The following is a 21,648-nucleotide window of genomic DNA, read 5'->3' on the forward strand; positions in this document are numbered from 1 at the left end:
ATGGCACAAGGACAAATATTATTGAAGTAGCTTAGTTCTATGGTGTACATGGAAATTGTTTTATACCTCAATGTGTTTTGTTTTTCCATGTAGTCCAATAGGATCCTTTCTTGAGAAACATATCAAGCACTAACATTTATTAATGGCTTCTAAATATATAAATATCCATAGTGGAATGATATCTGTTCATATTGGAATTGCATTCCACTAGTTCTACCTATTAGGAACAGTGAAGACACTTCAATAAATTTAATATATCAATTCAAATTACACAAGTGACACCATATAAAGAAAAAAAAATTGAGTTTGGTTATTATCATATTTGCAATGAAATTATACATTTATTTTTTCGTTAAGTCAGGCTAGTTTAGAGAAAGAAATATACTTTCACTACTAAAAATGGGCAAACAAGAAGTTAGTGGTTTTCATTTATTAATATGATCATGGTGGGTCATACTTTCATAGATAAATGTTATGACTCTTCATAGAATATTAGTAGAGATACTTGAGGAGAGACATCTTTGGCTCAAGGGTTAAGGAAGGATTTTGACTTCAATATCAAACCATCAACCATATCCTCAACATTTGTGCCATCATGGAGGAGGGGAGACATTTCTCTTCAAAATGCTTCTTCTACTTTGTAGGTTTTTCAAATTTGTTTGATGTTATCTTGAGGGAGGCATTGTTCCATGAATGACATTGGCATTTCAAATATTTTGTTTACTGCTATTATATGTCTATTAGTTTGTTCTCGGTTGCCTCTAAATAATGAATGTATTGTCTAGTTTTATCAAGAAGACCATTGGGGTGAAGCACGAGCATCCTCTCTCGCCCACATTCTTCAAGATATATATCAATGAGCATGGTTCCTTTTTGTAGGAGCATATTCAACCCTTGATTCTTTCAACATGTCTTGTTGTCCATTATCCTGTTATTGATGATGTGGTCCTCTTGGCATCTACCTTGGAGGGTCTTCAAAGGATTGAACTTTGGAAAATAAGAGTTTATAATATTTAATGACTTGATGAATGTAGTGGGTCAAGATCTTTAAGGGGATTTTCTTGCATATATAGAGTGTGGTCAAGATGGTGAAAACATTGAGGAATGTTTCTCTACAGTTTATGTGTAATCTTGTGCTCTTCGTTCCACCTTTAACGTCATTCATGTACCTTAAGGTTCCCACTAAATGTTACTCTACATTATTAATAATTTTGGCTTTGATAATTGTGGCTTACATTGTGACATGTCTCATTCATTTCTAAGTGTCCCCTATTTTTTGGTTGGGAACCAGTGATACTATCATGCCTTGCCACAAGTCTAAACAAACCTCACTACCACAACTAAGGAGTGTTTAAAACATTGATTGAAATAAAATGAAATGATGTTTTAAAGTCTATAATACTAAAAATAATCTCTAAGACCAAGAAACGAAGGAAAATAAAGTCTATTGAACCAAATTATAAAACAAAATTATAATTTCGACTTAAAATTACATTTTGTTTGGAAAAATTATTTTATATTAAATTATTATTTTTATGGATAAGTTATTATCTAGGAAAGAGCGCAAGCAGCTGGATACCTATTATGTTTGGGGAAGAAGAGCGCAAACAACTAGCTACCTATTATGTCTAGAAGCCTAGCAAGATCACATGCCTTGTGAAAAGGGATTCGTGGCCCCTGGGAATGGAATCATTTTGGTCGATTTGACCTGTAGCCTATCCTCTAGGGAAATAGAAGACCAAGGTAAATCTACAAATCCATGGATGTGTCTGTGTTGAGCGGGGACAAAGGGGCTAAGGACACTTTGGCTATCTTTGTGGAGGAGCATGCTGAGACTGTGGCCAACCTGGACTCCCTTTTTAGGGCTATGGGATCTGAAAACCTGTGGATGTGCGAATGTCTGGCGAGGACAAAGGGGATAAGGAAAACACTCCAAATATCTTGGTGAAGGGTCATGTGGAGACCGTGGTGAATATGGAATCCATGTTTTAGGCTATGGAGTGATGAGTTATAGGCCTCGAATCCATGGATGTGTTGGTGTTGAAGGGAGCAAAGGGGCTAAGGACAATATTGGTTGTCTTGGTGGGGAGCCATGAAAAGACTGTGGCGAAGCTGGACTCCTTGTTCAAGGCTATAGGATTAGTGACTTATCTGGGGCATTTAGGCCGAGGGAAAAGCTGCAATATAGTGAATCAAATTATGGCTGCAGCAAACCTAGGAGGTATGAGCAAGGTCCCTATATTTTCTAACAAAGTTGGGCTGGACGTGTCTATGTACTTGTCTCTTTCCTAGGGAGTAGTAGGGTCGAAGGTGATGGAACATCTATTTAAAGAGAGGCTTATCGGACGATATTTTTTTGCCTGGAGTTTTTGCATATTATATGCTTAACGATACTAGTATATGGGTATGGCATTGCAGGGTGCTAAGAAAATGGGGATTTCTCTAGCCAGGACTGCACTGTGTCACTAGCTTTATCTATCTATGAAGGCTAATGGAGATGGGTGGTTGGGTTTTCATGCATTTATTACTACCACTGAGAGGCTTGGAAATAATTCTTTACCCACCATTCCACTCTTAATATGGCATTGTGACTATCATGCCATGCACTTTAAAATGGAGGGTTCCCATAGCCCTTGCTCCATCCAACGTCTCCATGATTTTCTGTAGGAATTTACAGGGTAAGTTCCTCAGACAGAACACCAAAGGACACTTTCCACAAACAAATCATAGATCAATACACTAGTATTGTTGACGTGGTTAAAACCCTCAAAGAGGGAAACAGTCCATGGCCTGAGCCAACGCAGCCACTTCAAGCAATTTATTAATAAAACAATGAAAATTTACATAAGCTTATCTCATGAACAGTTACCATACAAATGACCCTCCATGCTCTTTAAATAGAGATCATGGACCAATCAGGTGTTAAGCCATAGATCAAGTGTTTGTAATACCGAGGAGAGAATGAACCATTGGATTACTACATATCGTGACCGTCAGATTGTAAGTTACAAAAGTACATAGTAAAGAAACACACTTTACCTAACTCTACACCAGACCAAGTTATCCTTAACTATTTCCTATGTGTCGGAATATCCTACCATCCCCCCTTAAGAACAACTTGGGATAGGATTGAAGGATATACAAATGTGACACAATAGGATAAGGAAGGAGGCATTAGAGCCTATCCCCCCTTAGTGACAACTTCCTGAAATCCAACCATAAATCGAAGTTTAGTAAAATTTGCCTCTATGAGAGCCTTTGTAAAGATGTTTGCAACTTGATCATCTGTTGAACAATATTTCACTTCAAGAACATGGTCGTGAATGAGCTTTATGATGAAGTGCATGTGCAGTTCAATGTGTTGGCTGCGCTGATGTTGGACTGGATCTTTGCATACTTGAATGGCACTTTGATTATCACACCAAAGTGTAGTCGGATGCTGCTACTGAAAGCCAAACTCTAATAGGATCTAACAAAGCCACAGGGCTTCCTTACTAGCTTTTACGACACCACGATACTCTACTTCTGTTGAAGAAAGAGAAATGGCACGACAAGGGTAATATTTTCACAATATGGCCAGAATTGAAATTATGACAATTTGTTGCATGTTGAGGTATGGAACCTGAACTAAAATTAGGGTTTTATGTCTTAATTATACTTCTTTCTCAAATCTTATTCATCTTTTTTTCTTTGCTAAAACCTTGGGAGATGACATTGACAAAATTTTCCCTTTGTGGCCCATCACTCTATTTTTGGTTTATTTTAGGGAATTCTGAACTGAATTTCTTATATCATTATTAACATACATTTTATATAAATTAGAAGGATATAGAGCTCATTTAATTGTGTATTTTTTGTGAATATTCACCTCTATTTTTCATTTCACGAGCATAGTTGCAAATTAGAGACCTCGGGATGCATGCTTTCTCTTAGAATTCTTTGTGGTGTTATATTTGTGTGAAATCAAAGAGGCCTCATTCCATTTTGAAATTTCATTCTGGTCGAGCACACCATAGTGAGAATTAGGGAATTGGGGCCAGAGGAGCTCATGAGTTAGCCAAGGTTTCATTGGAATTTTGGGAATAAACGAGGTTTCCATTGAAACCGAATGTATTTTCCTATGTTTTATTTCATCTAGTGAGTGTAGAAATGTATCCCTACAGACATTGTCAATTGTTAGGCTTTTGTAATCAACAACTGAATAGAGTGGCAGTATAGGGTGTGCTCTACTCCTACTAGTTTTTGTCTCAACAATTTTTTCTAAGAGTTCTTTAAGAAATCTACCCTAAAAGTTGTATTGCATAGAGAAAACTATGCAGAAACAAGTTGCTTGACTTCATCGCCTGTCTTGGATAGTAATACTTTCAACTCTTGATAATGTCAGCAGATGTGGCTCTCACGTCAACCAATCAATGAAATGAAATGTAATACCTAGTTGCTTATATTCACGATAGAACAGGAAACGTCCAAATGGAAATAGGAATACAACAAACTGATGAAAGCAATTCCCTTAGAATGAGCTATTACTGATCAGAAGTAATTTTCAAAATTAGGAGGCATATGTAATAGAATGGGCTGGGGTATGCCTTTATATACACAATGGGTATGATTATAGATGTTTCTTTAATTGGTAATTTAGTGTAAAAAGTGTGTCTATGTTTGTTTTGCACATGTTCATACTGCTATTGATGTAATAATCAAACAAATATTCTAGTAATATAGAATAGATTTGACCAGTTCAAGGCCTCCAACGAACCATTCCTAAATCCTCTATCCTAGGAGAAAGGTACCTTGTCACAAAGATGTTGTCATCTAAGGGCACCAATCATATTTGTTTGCTTCCCTCACCTCTATAAACCATAGACAATGCGTTTCCTAGGGTTATCAGGGATAATTTAATATCGTGCTAACATCGTAAGGATAATGAAAGCTTAAGACTAACAGGGCATGATCTACCAACAAGTCTAGTCAAAAACTTCTAAGTTAAAATAGTCTTGTTGTTCACAATGTGATGATATATTTGTTAAATCTAAGTAAGCTTGTTGAAGAGTGTTTTACTTTGGATTTTGTTATATGTTCTATATGTTCATCGAAAATGTTTTGTTATATGTTGATTGGTTTTGCATAATCACTTTTTAAATGACACCAAAAATAGTTTGTTTTACCCATTTCATGTGGTGAACAAAATACAACCAAATTTTAGTAATGTTAAATTTCATACCCAAAATCATGTGAATTTTTCGAAGCAACATTTTATGATTCAGATATGATATCCTTTTTGTAGGGTCTCCTAGGAATGCGAGGAGGTCATATGAAAGGAAACCATGTTTCTATATGAAGACTTCAGGTGAGTGGATTGTCATATGAAAGGCAACCATGTTTCTTCCATATACAAATTATATGTTCTTTGCTAGAGTTTGAAATCCTTGTGACCTTATGATGGGTAAATGTAGATTTCTTCCTTTATGATAAGGTATTTTTTTTTCATTTCATAAAAATTTTGATCAATAACTTATTATTGTTAATATCATGTAAATTGTTCTCATTTTGTGTAGTATGAATAAAGGTGTAATCAAGAAATTCTTTTTAGCCAAAACCCTTTGCTACATAGCTTACTTTGTTTCTATCAAGTATTTTGAATGCCTTTTACTTGATTTGATAACACCATTTTTCTTTAATGGGTTTCTTTTCTAATGATATCTTTATGAAGGTTTCACATTCAAGTTTCATAGATTACTTTCATTGTAGTTTTCCCTTGACTTGTCAATAACCCTCTATCCCATATTCTTATTGAAGGTTAGCTATAAAATCATACTTCATTATAGGATATGGCTTACATATTTTTTATCTCCCTTGTCTCTTATATCAAGTGTCTCATCTAAATACCATAATAGGTATTTTGATACCATTTTGGTTTTTCATGTCTTCTTCAATTAAAAATTGTCTAGTTGATTTGGGCTATTTCTAACCTCCTCTTTATTTATGCCCACATGTACTGCGTGTCTATTTTGTCATCCATATTTAGTGGATGAAGATAAATGCATAACAGATCTGGATCTCCACCCCATTTCCTATATTCTCATATCATAATCACATGCCAAACTTCTTATCCCATTATACTATCTCCTAACATACATAATCAACACTAAATTGCCTCCCTAACAATCCATATATGAGGACTTAAAAAAGATGAGATGCACCCCAAATTATGTACCCTAGAACATATACATTCATATTGTTTATTTTAACTTTATCAATAAATATAAATAGATATTCTTCTTTTAAGTTCTACAACATTGCCCTATGTTACCCTTGATTAATTTTCTTTTCCCTAACTAAACTATTTCTTGTAAAACTCCTTCAAATATCCTAACTTTCCATGCTATTGGCATTCAAATTTCTCTAGATTACCTTAAACATTGTCATTGTCATGTTAATTCCCTCTCAATTTGTCCCTTCATTTCTCTTAGAAACTTGTACTTTCCCTTGAAATTCATGCTACCAAAACCATTGTTTAACCTTCATTCCCATTTCAACTACCAAATTATTGTTCCACTGATCATTGTAACTTTAAGTCAATATGGTAGAATCTAATATTAAAAGTTTCAATAAAAGGAGTGTCAATGTATCTTCTTCTTTCCTCGTCAAACCTGTCCCTAGTTTAGATGTTTTGTAGTATTAAGATTTGTAATGATTCACTTTCACCCATGTCGGTAGAAAATCATAAATGTGTAAGAAAATAAAGCTTTATCTTTATCTTAGGTTTCATGAGAACTCTTTTAGCTACTGCCAAATGCCTTTCACATTACTACAAGTTTGTTCTAGAAATGTTCTTATGCTAATAATACAAACAATTAATACTTACAATACATGGTTGGAACACAGTATTCATAAAACAATGTTTCTCATTTAAGACAAAGGGATTTCGTGAACATTTACAATGCTACCTGCTATAAAATATGCTCGAATGCTTAAGAAATAGAGGATCCTGCATTATAAAATTCCAAGGAATAAAGTATAAAAATTCATTACTAGATTGATCTTTAAGCTTTTATTAGTTTATCAACATTCGTTGCATGATGTCTTAATCACTATTAGAATTTTAGATGAACAATATATAAAGAGTATATGCCAATTTCTATCCAAAACACCTAGCTAGAGCTACACTGACATACTCTACAACTTCTTCATTGATTACATACTACAAGAATAGTGCATGGATCTATGGAATGAGGTCCAGATTAAGAAGTTATTAGAGTATTTATATGTGCTAATAGGAAGCATTTTTGTTAAGCACTATGCTAATGATGACAACAAAACAAGACCATTGTTACTAGTGACAACATCAGTGGACAAGCCAATCCATGTAGACATTGACTTGAGGTTTCAAATGTTATTACTTGGGTTGGTCACTCATCTCTTGAGATTAAAATGATGATATATCAACCACCTAAAGGAGAAACTAAAACAAGGGGCTCTTTTGGTCAAAATACAAGATTTATGTTTGTTGCACAAGACTAAAAAACAAGAGTGCCATCTGATCCATTGGATCCTAGAAATTCAACAAAGCATAACCTATTAGTATGACTGTTTATGTTGGGTTTGCATACATGCCCTAGCTGTCTCAGTAAAATTCTTGAATATAAGAAAGCCTACGACTTGGAATAATTTGCAGAATATGAGAATGAAGTAGGTAGGTAATACACTTACGTCTGTATGGGCCATAAATGCAGGCTTTACATTGACGACAAAAGGTCAAAAAGGCATTGACAGATGAGCTCTTCATTGAATGGGCAGTAGATATATTACATTCATTACCTCTTTTGTAGATCTTTGGTACACTAGGCATTGAATATTGTGTTATCACTTTCATGAATAATTCTATAGATATTCTATCTTAGGACCTAGATAGAGTTAGGATGGGAGCTGCAGGTCTGTCTATTATTTTTCCACAGATGTAGTAATCTTAAGATTCGTAGTGGAGGTTTGCTAGGCTAGATATGCAATCTTTCTCTCAGAATGGACATCAATGGGGCTGAATCTAGAAGGCCAAGTACTCTTTTCATGAATGTAGACATTGAATGGTAGCATTGGATCAACACTAAGTACATGGAATCTTGAATCCTGGAGACAAAAATATCTTAATGGAGTGGCATCTCATGTTCTTTCAAAGACTTGGTTACTGGTATCTTTCTAGATTCCATAGAACTCTTAGGTAAAGTTCCTCCATAGTTTGCAACTCTTAAATCTCTCTGATCACTTGTAATGTCTATGACCAATATCACTGGTACACTTCCAAGAGAGATTGGAGATTACAACAACTTAGTGTTGTTAGATCTATGTAGAAATAGACTAATAGGAAGTATACCCTTTGAAATGGGTAACCTCAAGAATCTCCACACCCTTATTCTCAACCACAATGAACTTGAAGGAACCCTCCCTCCAAATCTTGGCAATTGCTCTAGTTGGGTCGATTTAATTATATATTATATTTGATAACCAATTAAGTGGCGAGAGTCAAGATACCACCAGAGCTTGTTTGGATATAGATCTTGAAATTTCTTTGTGAAGGTGGGTATCGAAACATTGAAGGTGAACTTCCTCTTGAACTTGGCAACTGTAAGAATATTACTATTTTGTGGCTTGCATAAACGAGGATTTCTAGAACAATCCCTCCTTCGTTTGGATCATTAAGAAAAATTAAATCACTTGCACTTTACACAAATATACTATTAGGATCAATCCACTTGAGCTAAGCATTGTTCTGAACTTGTATATCTATATCTTTATGGAAATAATCTATCAGGTTTTCTACCTAGGAAGCTGGGTATGCTGCAAAAGATGGAAAATCTTCTTCTATGGAAAAATAATTTAGTAGGAATTATACCATCAGAGCTTGGAAACTGCACAAGCTTGGATGTGATAGACCAATCACTGAACGATTTTTCTAAAATCATTCAGCTCATTGTTAACAATATTACTGGTTCAATGCCTTCTTCCCTTGTTAATTGCACTATTCATATGAACCCATGTGAAGCAATATTGAATCAAAGTTCATTGAGAAACTAATGTTATGAACATAATTAGGTGTTTAAAACATGAAGAAATCCTTGTTTGATCTTTGTCATCCTTTTATAGACACCTCTCTTGGAATCTAGTGAAATTTGCATGAAAAAGAATGATGCCAAATTTCACTTTTAATAATGGTGAGGTCGATAAATGAATAAATTTATAGAATAATAGGTGAAGAGGTTCAGGGATTGATAAGTGATAATCATGGAATCAATAATTTGTAAGGAATACTAGTAAAATATGGTACCACTAAAGTTCGTAACTTCTACAATGCTAATGAGTCCAAATGACTTGGGAAAAAGGACATCTACAGAGTATAAAATGGAATAAAAGGACTTCTACAAAGTAGAATATTGTTCCATTTCCCTAACCACATTCCAATGAAAAGCTCTATACTTATAAGGATGTAAGACATCATACCCTTCCTAAGAGAATGATAAGAATCTAAATTTTATACCCATGATCTAGTCTACATCCTCTAGTGTAGGTGTCATCTTTCTTAGCAGGAACACAAATGTGTGTCTACTAAGATTCCAATATGACATTACCTATACTAACTACATATGAGATGTATAAATATTTTGTACTTTTATGGCCCTTTCCTAGCCTATATTTTGTCTCATCTATCATAGTGTGATCCTAATCAATTTTCTCCCTAAGCTCCATATATTCTCTATATCTAGCCACTAGCCAAGATGGCATTACCTCTCTACCTAGTTTCTCTAAGATCAATGGAAAAAGAGGTAGTGTCTCTGTGAACTCTCTTGTTCTCTCAATTGTATCCTTTACTGGCTTGTCCTCCTATCTTCCGACCTCATCATCACCTCTCAAACTATCAATTGTAGGTATATCCCTCTCCATTACCATGTCCCATAGCCAATCCAAAGAGACTAATATTATCAGACTTGCTAACTCACACGTAAACACTTCTCTTGGACATGACTTTTGTTTACCATATGAGACACCCTACCTTATTTACCTTCACCTCAACCATCAAAATTCAACCGGCAGATACACCTGCCTTTGCTAATGGTACCTTTGTATCTATCTCTAGAAAATGTGGATCTTCAAGTATCTCTATGTCCCCCGAGATATGTTTTAAGACTGAAATTGAAAGGGAATAGATGGAAAATATGCCATATGTTGAGGTTTTAGGGTTTCTTATGTAGGCCTGAAATTACACATTTAATGGGAGTTGTTAGTCTATTTATGTCTAATCTAAGGAAGGAGCATTGGGTCACTGTGAAAATTATTTTTTGGTATTTGAAGGATACTAAGGACTATGTTTTATGTCAGAAGAAAAATGAAAATGAATAATTATATTTATGATATTTTATAGATCTTGATTAGGCTAGAGATGTAGATAGCAGAAAGTCTATAGGTGCATTTGACGTTTTTTGGTGGAGCCATCAACTAGATGGCTAAGAAGTAGTCTATTATTTCTTTGTCAAGTGTAGGGGATGAAGACATTTCTAATACAAGGGCTACCAAGGAAGCTATAAAGAATATTGTGTGAACCATTTTTGCTAGAAGCAAAGTGCCATTACATTTAGTAGATCATCAACATATCATACAAGTACTAAACATATAGTAGTTTAGCTTCCTTTTCTGAGAGACATAATTGAGCTTAGTTTGGTGCAGTTGGTAAAGCGTGAGATTAAATTAAATGTGTTGGATTCTATCATAAATGTTTTCAAAGCTATGAAATTCTATTTTTGTCGCTAGACCATCCAATTACATGAATGTGACTGTAATAGCCCTGGTCCCATTTCCCCGTTATCATAGACATTAAAAAATAAAATTTAACTAAGAAAAACAAGTTGAGTTAGAGACCGAGGTTCCTAGGCTGAGGTTGATCTGAAATTATCATAGTCTAAAAATGATGTAGAATTGATTGTTAATTGAAAGCGCGGAAATCGAGGAAAACTGCTTGAGAAGAAGACTTTACGACAACTGATTAAACACAAGAAAGATGCATAAAAAAAGGAAAATAGTAAAAAACCAATGATACCGGACAACAAATTTGATTACGGAGTTCATCCCTGATGGAATATGTCTCCAACTCTACTTTCAAGATGTGCAACCACTTTATTAAGATTCAAACAATAGAGGCCGATTACACAGAGATTTGATCATATTGAATATGCATGCAAGAACTTCTGATCACTGTCAAAAGGAAGCTCTCTGAACCATCTTTCAAATGCTTGTCATGGTTCCCAATTCTGACTCTGGATGCTCCTATTACACTGAAAACAAAACTGCCTATGACCTCTAGAATCTGCAAACAAAAACAAAAACCACTCTCTTCTCTTTCAATGAAGAAAAATTGCCTTTTAAAGGTCTATAGGTACATGAAAACCTCTTTGGCAGAATTTTAGATGAATTTGGTTGCTTCTAGATAGTTTTAGATCCTTAGTATAGTTGGCAATTGACACATAGGCTAGGTTCTAAGGTCTTCGCATTAGTTGTTTTAACAAACTGCAAAAAAAACCCAAAAATACATTGGATAAGGACAAGAACTATTTGCGGTCAGCTAACCGGGTGGAGGAGGAACCGTTACATGTGACTGGCGGTTGCCTAACCACCAGATGCCACCTCCACGGTCTTCCTAGTAGTTCCGACAACAGTTTCGCTGACGGTTCACATGTGGTGTTACTCCACGCAGTTTGAAGACTGACGGTTATTGCTAACCCTGACGGTCTTTACACAACACCACTCACATGCTGACTGCCACAACCATCTCCGACGTGGTTTACTCTGGCGGTGAACTCCAAACCTATCACATGTTATTCCGCTCACATGTCCTCACTGCGGTCAGGCTGCCCACGCGGTCAAACTGGCGATTAAGGTCTATTTGTTTAATTTATATTGTAATGTTTTGTATTTAAACATAGGCCAAGAGTTAACAAAAGGGTTTTATGTATTGTTTAGAGCTAGGTTTGCAATGTATTGTAGCTCGATAGGTTTGGGGTTTAGAAACTTAGAATTAGCATAGGTTTTATGTATTTGATTAAATAGAAAAAGGTTTAGGCATTAAGCTTTTTAATACATATTTCAATGCATTAAGGACTTTTTGGTTTTAGATTTAGGATTATGGTTTAGGTATTACATTAGGTGTAAACACACACCTTTTACAACCAATGTCACAAAGCGACATTTAGAAATGTTTGTCACATGATGACAATAAACCACATGCCTATCATTGACACAAGTGACATTTGTGACGACAACCCTTTGTCGACACCCAAATCCTGCGGAGGTGAATGAAAAACACATGTCGTCGAGCAATCCTGGTGAAACTGTTGATGAAAACAAGTTGACAGCTAGGTTCTAAACCATCTCAACTGAATGCCATGAAAAACCATATTACCTTAACAACTTGAACCATAATCCACACTGTCGAAACTGAACTGAATGCTGACGACGACACTGAACACTCACGATGACCTGTTCAACTAATTTGATGAGATCGTCCTGGATCAATCCTCTCCACTTGACAGCTTTTAGACCACAAAGGTTTGACTAAACAAATAGTCGATGAGGGTAGAACTCCCTCCCTTTCCAACTTGACCTAATGATGTACCAATACATTCGATAAATCACCTGCAAGTGATGACCCTGATGATGCTAACCATGGCACTTTTTGAGTCGATGACCTACTCCATCCATCTGTAGTATGAAAAACTTGCGATTATGGGCAAACAACCTGTTATGAACATGGCAATTGATTTCTTTCCATGAAGAACCATGAGTTAGTGATTCATAATCATCTTTGAAAACAGTCTCTACAGGATATTGTTCAATACCATCAACATGTATTAACAATATATTTTGCAGAATGACTGAGAAAATCAAAGATATTATTGACATCAAACCAACTACTTGATTTGACATACTTTCTTGCTTCTTGATTACTAAGTGAACTTGCTGCCATAAACCCATCAAACCGTAAGGTGAAAATTGCTACAACTTAGTTTGTCTTTGAAAGTATTGAATTAGCTATTGATTTGTTTGAATCACTTTTTCTTCATTCATTAAATGATGTTTCCATTGATTAGCACTTCCCCTGATGCATAAGTTTTCCTTAGACACTTTGACACTGCTTAGTAAAGGCTTTGGTATGAAAACAAAGAGGTTTTCTCTCCACTTCAAAAGAGGTTTCCAAACTGTTTGAAACATGAAATGGCAACACAATAAAAGAGAAATTGAACATTGATTTTCCCCAATATTGACCTATATCCCTATATTTGTTAATTTCCAAACTTGAACTGAACTGATTCATTCTGACATTAGGAAGAGGAGCTTTAGGCACAAACTATAATTCATGTTGTATTCCCTGCTTGTCAGTAAGATGTTTGGTTTTACATAGAACTGGAATAGTTTCTATCTCTTTAATCAAACCATATTTAAGCTGAGTCTCATAACTTAAACAAGAATCATGTTGATTGTTACGTTTCTCCTTTACACACATGTTTACCAATATTTTATTTGAACTTATTAATCGCTTCATCGGATTAGCATTAACTAAACTCAAGTGATTTTTGTTTTGATGTGCCCTGAAATCAAATTTGACCCCATATTTATTAAGGTGATATTTATGTTCCCTCCTGTAAAATACTAAATCACGATCATAAATATCAGGACTTCCTAAGAGAACTCCACATATGTCTACTGGAACCACATCTAATTCCACTTCATCAATGTAATTAGTTGTAATGGCAGATCTTAATCAACAATACTTGGTGACTTTTATCTGAGTTGATTTATTTAGCCATCCTAATGGATAAAGTCTTGGATGATTCCGTGTTTCCAAACCCAAAATTTTAACTAAATATTCAAATATTAAATTCGCCTATGATCCACTGTCAAACATTGTATCTATCTTTGTATGCTTAGAAGTTATCCTTATGTTCAAAAATTCAACTGTTTTATCCTCATTTGAAGGATTTATGTTTGATGAAGATGGCGGTTATCCTCCTTTCATCACTTGAATCTGAACTGAGATCTTGTTGGACTGCTGCAATTGCCTTCTTTTCATTCTTCTCCTTAAGGAAATGTTTGGGCTTAAGCTCTGGATGAAGTTTCCAACTCTTAGATTCATAATTACCGATTCTATGGCAATGAGAACAAGTAGGTCTTTCCTTCTGAACGATCGTTGATTTCTTTCTCTTCGAAATGTTCTTCCCCTTACTGTCACTAGAATCTTTGATTTCCAACTCTTTGGATGACTACAAAGAAAACTTGAATGGTCTGCCACCTGATTCAATATGTATGGCCTGAACACACACTTCATCAATATCATCAGGATTGAACATCAATAATGTATGCTGCAAATATGAATGTAAACTGCTGATGTATTTTAATAAAGTTTCACATGTATCCAATGAAATACCAAGTGCCAATGCTCTATTTATGAACTCCTGAACACTCTGCCCTTTGCCTTGCCTCAGATGCTGCCAATCAATAACAACTTGCTGCATGCATCCTAAATGATAGAATTGTTTCCTACGAGCTTTTAAAAACATAGACCATGAAGAGATGACTTTTCCTTTATGCTTTACATCTATCTGAGTTTTACTTTCCCACCAGATTAAAGTTGTTCCCCCCACTGTAAGTGTAGCTAACTGAATTTTCGTTTTATCATTAGAAATATTCTGAATGGGAAAATACACTTCTAATTGCTTAATCCAGTTATCTAGCATTTTCAGGATTCATTTTGCCATCATAAATAGGTAACTCAAATTTTACATCAAGTTTCAACATAGATGTTTTCTTAGGTTTCTTATCTGTTTCAGATTCTGCACTAGAAGAAGAAGAAGAAGAAGATGATGATGATGATGGAGATGATGGAGGTGAAGGCGGTTTATCAGCCTTTCCTTTACCTTTGTCCTTCTCAGGGAAAATTTTAAAGATGGAAATTTATCTTAAAGTTTAGAAACCTTGGCGAATCCCACTAGTCCATAATATGAAAACTATAAAATGTTTGGAGATATTTTTGTAAAAATATTCAAATTTATAATATTTTTATATAGTCTATGTATAATTTTTTGGCAATTTTTAGGGTAAAATAATCTCATTCTATAAAATTTGGGCGAATCATTTTTACAAAAAAATGGAAATTAGCAAATCTTTTTTTGGAAAAAGTATAGAAAATTAGCCCATGGGCAAATATTTTCCCTTAAAATTTTCCCTGGTCCTTCTTCGATGTCTTTGAAGAAGAAGCTGCATCTCTCGCCTTCTTGTCTTCGTACAATTCTCCCAACATCTGTTGCATAGTCAAGAATGCTTGCTGAAACTATTTATCACTCATCTTAGTTTCAGTGTTTTCACCTGCATCAGATCCTGACATGGTTAATTTATGAACGACTCGTCGCTTTTCGATCTTTGGATCGATCTGCTCAAGGATTCCTTCTCCTCATTGAGACTTTGACCCAGTTAACATTCAATGGAAAATTCTAGAAATGCAACCTACTCTGATACCAAATTCTATGATACAAAATGATCATAGTCTAAAACTGATGTAGAATGGATTAGCCATTATTAAATTGATTGTTAACTAAAAGTGCAGAAATCGAGGAAAAATGCTTGAGAAGAAGACTTTACGACAGCTGATTAAACACAAGAAAGATGTATAACATAAGTAAAAATAGTAAAAGAACAGTGATACCAGACAGCAAAGTTGATTATGGAGTTCGTCCCTGATGGACTATGTCTCCAGGTCTGCTTTCAAGATGGTCAACTGCTTTATTAGGATTGAAACAGTAGAGGTCGGTTACATAAAGATTTTATCAGTCTGAATATGCATGCAGGAACTTCTGATCACTATCAAAAGTAATCTCTCTAAACCAGCTTTCCAATGCCTATCACGGTTCCTAATTCAGACTCGAGATGCTCCTGTTACACTGAAAACAAAGCTGCCTATGACCTCTAGAATCTGCAAACAAAAACCAAACTACTCTCTTCTCTTTCAATGAAAAAAACTTCCTTTTAAAGGTCTGCAGGTACATCAAAACCTCTTTGGATAAATTGCAGATGAATTTGGTTTCTTTCGGATAGTGTTAGAGCCTCGGTCTAGTTGGGAATTGACGCATAGGCTAGGTTCTAAGTTCTTCGCATTAGTTGTTTTAACAAACTGTAAAAAAAAACCTAAAAATACATTGGATAAGGATAGGAACCATTTGCGGTCAGCTAACCGAGCATAGGAGGAACAATTACATGTGACTGATGGTGGCCTAACAACCAGGTGCCACCTTCGTGGTCTTCCCGGCAATTTCGATGACAGTTCACATGGTGTTACTTTGCGTGGTTTGAGGACTAATGGTTATTGTTAACCCCGACGGTCTTTACACAACACCTCTCACATGCTGACTACCACAACCATTTCTGACGTGGTTTACTCCAATTGTGAACTCCAAACCTGTCACATGTTACTCTACTCACATGTCCCCATTGCGGTTAGGCTACCCGCGCGGTCAAACTGGTGGTTAAGGTTTGTTTTTTTAATTTATATTTTAATGTTTTGTATTTAAACATAGGCTGAGAGTTAACAAAAGGGTTTTGTGTATTATTTAGAGATAGGTTTGCAATGTATTGTAGTGTGATAGGTTCGAGGTTTAGAACTTAGTATTAACATAGGTTTTATGTATTTGATTACATGGAAAAAGGTTTAGACATTAGGTTTTTTAATGCATTAAGGTTTAGGACTTAGGTATTGTTTTGGTTTTAGATTTAGGATTAGGGTTTAGGTTTTACATTAGGTGTATAACACCCCTTTTACAACCAATGTCACAAAGTGACATTTAGAAATGTTTGTCAAATGATGATAATAAACCACATGCCTATCGTCAACACAAGTGACATTTGCGATGACAACCCTTTGTCAACACCCATATCCTGCAAAGGTGAACGACAAACAAATATCATCAACCAATCCTAGTGGAACTGTCGATGAACACAATTCGACAGCCAAGTGCTAAACCATCTCAACTGAACGCCATGAAAAACCATATTACCTGAACAACCTGAACCATAATCAACACTGTCGAAATTGTCGAAACTGAACTGAATGCTGACAATGACACTGAACACTGACAATGAGCTGTGCAACTAGTCTGACGAGATCCTCCTGGATCAGAGGTGGACATGCTATCTGGGATAGGTGGAAAGCCAATGGGTCAAGGACAAAATATGATGAATATTATTGGTCAACAAGAATGGATAGTAATGACTAAACCAACCACCATAAAAAAATCAAAGGATCAAGGACATCTCATAAGTTTTGGTGGGTCTTTAAAATGTGTACCAAACAAGGCATAAACCACTAACATAGTGGTGTTTTCTTAAGGGGCCACCCATAATTATTAATTTCACTAACTCATGAAGCCTTAAGTCCAATTTTGAATACATTGGAGGGACCTCAACCATCATGATGTAAAGATGAGCCATATGAAATACTCAAGGTGGGGATCTACATAATTCAGGGCATAGTGCACAACTAGTATACATAACGAATCTTGACCATGGATAAGGAAACATAATATAGAGACCTATGGAGAAGGGAAAGGAATACCAGGCCCTGATAAACCAGGGGATGGTCGCAGAGGAAATCCACATGCAACCAAGGATTCCTCAAGAACTTGCCCCTAGATATTTTTTTAGGGTTTTGGCACATGGTGGAAGGAACTCTCTGGACACCTTTCCAGATTCTAGAAAAAACCATGGGGAGAGGCCAAATGGAAGGAAACATGGTAGCCAAAGGAAACGAGTTGCCAACAGCAAGCTAGGAAGGCTAGGGGGCCTTCGGGGATTGGGCCAGAGAGGTAAGGCCTAACCAACCAGAAGGAGGATGTGAGCAGTAGAAAAGGGGGAGATTGGGACCAACAAGGGACAAGGAAAGAATGAGAGGAAGTGAGTGGGAGAAGGGGAAAGAGAGGAAGAAGGAGAAGAAGCTGAGAAAGAAAGAACCGATAGGTAATGGGTGCAGTTTAGTCAGGGAATTGTGGCAAGGAAAGAGGAGACACAACTCAGCATTGTGTGGTCGACACCATAAGGGAAATATGGGGACTTGTAGTGAAAAACATTATTTATTATGAACTTTCCAAGGTTGAGTATAATAATTATGTTATTCCACTCATTGTTTCAGACTATGTTTGTCAAACGAAAACGTGTTAAAAAGGTTATGTATGGCAATAGAAGAATACACCAGAATAATAACTTAGTCCCTTACTGAGGTGTCCAACTCTGATGACGTTGTCAAATCTTCCCTGGATCATAGGGAACTCATACTTACTGCACTAATAATCACTGCCAATAAAAGGGGTTAGGAATAGTCTGTGGATTGAAAACGATCAAACCTTGTGATGACAATCTCCTAATTTCTTCCCAGCTAGTTAATGGAAGAACACATGGGTCATCTTCCAAGCCTTTAGTTACGGTGTTTAGGGTATTGTAGCTCTCTGAAGTTCCTGAAGGCTAGAGAGGATTCCTGAAACTCTTGAGTCAGTGAGGGTGGAGAAATGTTGTCTTTGGATTCCCTCAACAATGATTGAGTAGGGGAGATTTCCTCCGGAACAACAGTAAAGTCTTAAAGAGCGGTACAGGGTGGAGGCATTATGAACCTCTCGAATCCCTAGTTTGGTCCCAATCTCGGGGGTGGAAGCTGCATTAACAACAAAATGTCAAAGGATAGGAGGGTAACTAGGGACATTATGCTCACATAACCAAAAACTGTAAGATCAGGATCATGTTAAGAAGATCTATGGTGACCTAGTAATGGTAATAATATGTGTTTCTTTTAGAAGGCTATGCAATAGAAACCCTACCTACTTACAGTGGGCTCTTGATGAGTGGAATTATATAATTACTTTGAATGTCCTTGCATACAGACAGTGAGATAACAAGTGAATCTTGTCGTCTTAAAAATTCTGAAGCCCACCACCTATAACACATAGTCCCAAAGAACTATAGATATAATTTGTTGAATAATAACAATTGTAATAAGAATTTTACATGAGATGCTACTACATATCCTGTATCCATAGTCTGTATGTATAGTTGTCACCTACTGCTATGAAAGTGGTTGATGAACAAATGCTACTGGTGAACTATATGTAGAACTACCAATAAGGGTTGCGTTCAATTCCTGTAGAATTTACATAATAGACCACCATGCTTGGTTGTGCAATTTGCCTAAGTTTTCCCTTATATAGTGACAGAGCTTAAGATAATTCCTTTTGTACTGGTCCCTAGTGTCACTTGGGGGGTGAAATTTGAAGTGTATAGTATGTGGGGTAAACATGTTATAGTTGTACGTGAGGGATATATTGTCATTACTTTCATAGGAATTCCAGCGTGGGTACGTTGTCTCGATAAATCTATATATTATGGAGGTCATTGCATTCAATAATTTAACCTCCTTGGGCATCAATTATACCTAGTTTATAGATGATGAAAGTTTTCCCACATGGGGGTGACTACTTCTTGTTGAGCCAGTGCAGTAAGTAATGCAAACGATGAATCCAAGAAATACCTATTGGGTTTGTGACACATTCACTGCATGATTTGCAAATCCATTAATCATTACATTCACTAAAGAGTTGCTTATAAGACCTTATAATCTCATAAAGACCAAATCTTGTCACTCTAATAATTGTTCCTAAGAATGAGACCCTATAAATAAGATAGAGAATACATAATATTGCTTACACTGCTTCAAGAAGTTTTTCTAATAATACATTAACCCTAGTGGGAAAATATCTTTAACATGTCAAGCTAATGTAGGTATTGGAGTTCCTTCTATCTTAACCATTTAATGAGACCCAATGGGACTAGAAGAGTGCATAGTTGGACTACTAACTCACTGTGGCCAATACAAGGTTAATAAAAGGTTTAGGTCACCATGATGCTTACCTAGACATAATGTGTTATCAGAATTGTGAGAATAAGTGAAAAAGAAATGGGATGGGAAATACACTATGGACTCTGTCCAATAAGGCATCAATAACCCAAGTATCTGTTAGCCTCCTGCTGCAGCATGTTAATCATCTTTCATGATCGACATTTTTACATGCCAAATATGTCGTACTATGCATGCTGCAATGCTCCATATTTGCTACAGATGGCCAAAGAAGTGTCCATGAGAGTGTGCTAGTCTCAGTGCCACTGCTGTGTTCCAATTTTGATAAGCAATTCATTTTTGGTTTGAGGCAGTTTTTCAGTTGGAGGACTTCAAGCGAGGCATGTCTAACTTCCCCTTCTTCCTCTTTTCCCAAATCACTCACTAACTTCCCCTAAAAGAGGTCAAGATCTGCTTGATACCTCTTAGTTTCATCATTCTCCATATCATTTGCCTTGGTGAAGATCTGCTTCACTCAAGGAATGTACACACTTCTTCTATGAGTCATTTTCCCCCATTGATAACCTAAGACATCATTCTTAGCGCTTTTTCTCATCATTATCATATTAACTACTAACTTTATTATGTAACTCCCTATCTATTTCCCCTTCCCCTACTAAAAACTATGTATATAACTCCCCTATACACTTATCCTTTCCCCCTGGCTGAAAGATAACCATATACATCCTTGGGAATTGCTAAGTTTATCAGAAACTCAGCAAGAAACCACATTGCCCCCCTCTAGCCATCTTCCAAATGCACTAGGACTCATTCCTATACATAATTTCCCTTCATATGTATAAATATCATCCTTTTGGCCTTGTTTTACCTTTTTAAGGCATAAACCCCTTTTTTGGCCATTAAACCCCTCTCAAAACACATAGAAATCCTCCCAAGTGCCTTTGGAATCCTTCCAACGCATGAATCCTCCCTTTTTGGCCATCGGACCCCTTCTGATGCCCTAAAAGTCCATTCCAAGCACTTACCTCACCCGTCCGAATTCATTTGCCTTGCCTTTTTTTCATAATAAATTGCTCCGATGTGAAAAAGAGTCTTTTGGACCCCCTCTGATGCAATATCGCAGTCGGGAGGGAGGTCTTGTGTTGAAACAACAACATTTTTGCATGTCCGATCAACAATGGCCGATGCAATATCGCTTATCGGCATATCACAAATATTCAGGGTTATAAGGCATGGGTTATAATGGGCCGCCGATCACTGATTCAGCGACCAAATCTCAGCCATCCATTGCCCCCGCCGATCCAATGGCCCGGATCATTTCGGCGATCGCCCATTTCGGCGATCTCATATATGTCAACCCTCCGCCCCGCCGACTGCCGAAACGCCGATATAATCGTAGCCATCCATCAGGGCACCAGATCAACGGCTAGTATTTTATCGCTTCATTCCCATATATGGCTCCGACTGGTCGCAGCCGAAAAGATAATAAGGCGCGGCGTATAAAGGGATTTCGGGTCCGAAAGGCCCTTTGTACAGCAAGCAGCAGGTCTCCAATATTCCGGAGCCGATAATTTATAAAGGGCAGTTTTGAAAGGGATTTCGGGTCTGATCGACCCGTTTCATTGTAATTCCGCCAATTTGGGTTCAGCCGATGGGCCAGACCCGAAATGAAATAAAAAGGGCCTCAAAGCATTTTCGGGTCCGTGCATTTCGGAGGTTTT

This window comes from Pinus tabuliformis, chromosome 8, assembly GCF_031772625.1.
Source record: "Pinus tabuliformis cultivar Carrire ecotype Pingquan chromosome 8, CPIR1, whole genome shotgun sequence".
NCBI classification, from domain to species: domain Eukaryota; kingdom Viridiplantae; phylum Streptophyta; class Pinopsida; order Pinales; family Pinaceae; genus Pinus; species Pinus tabuliformis.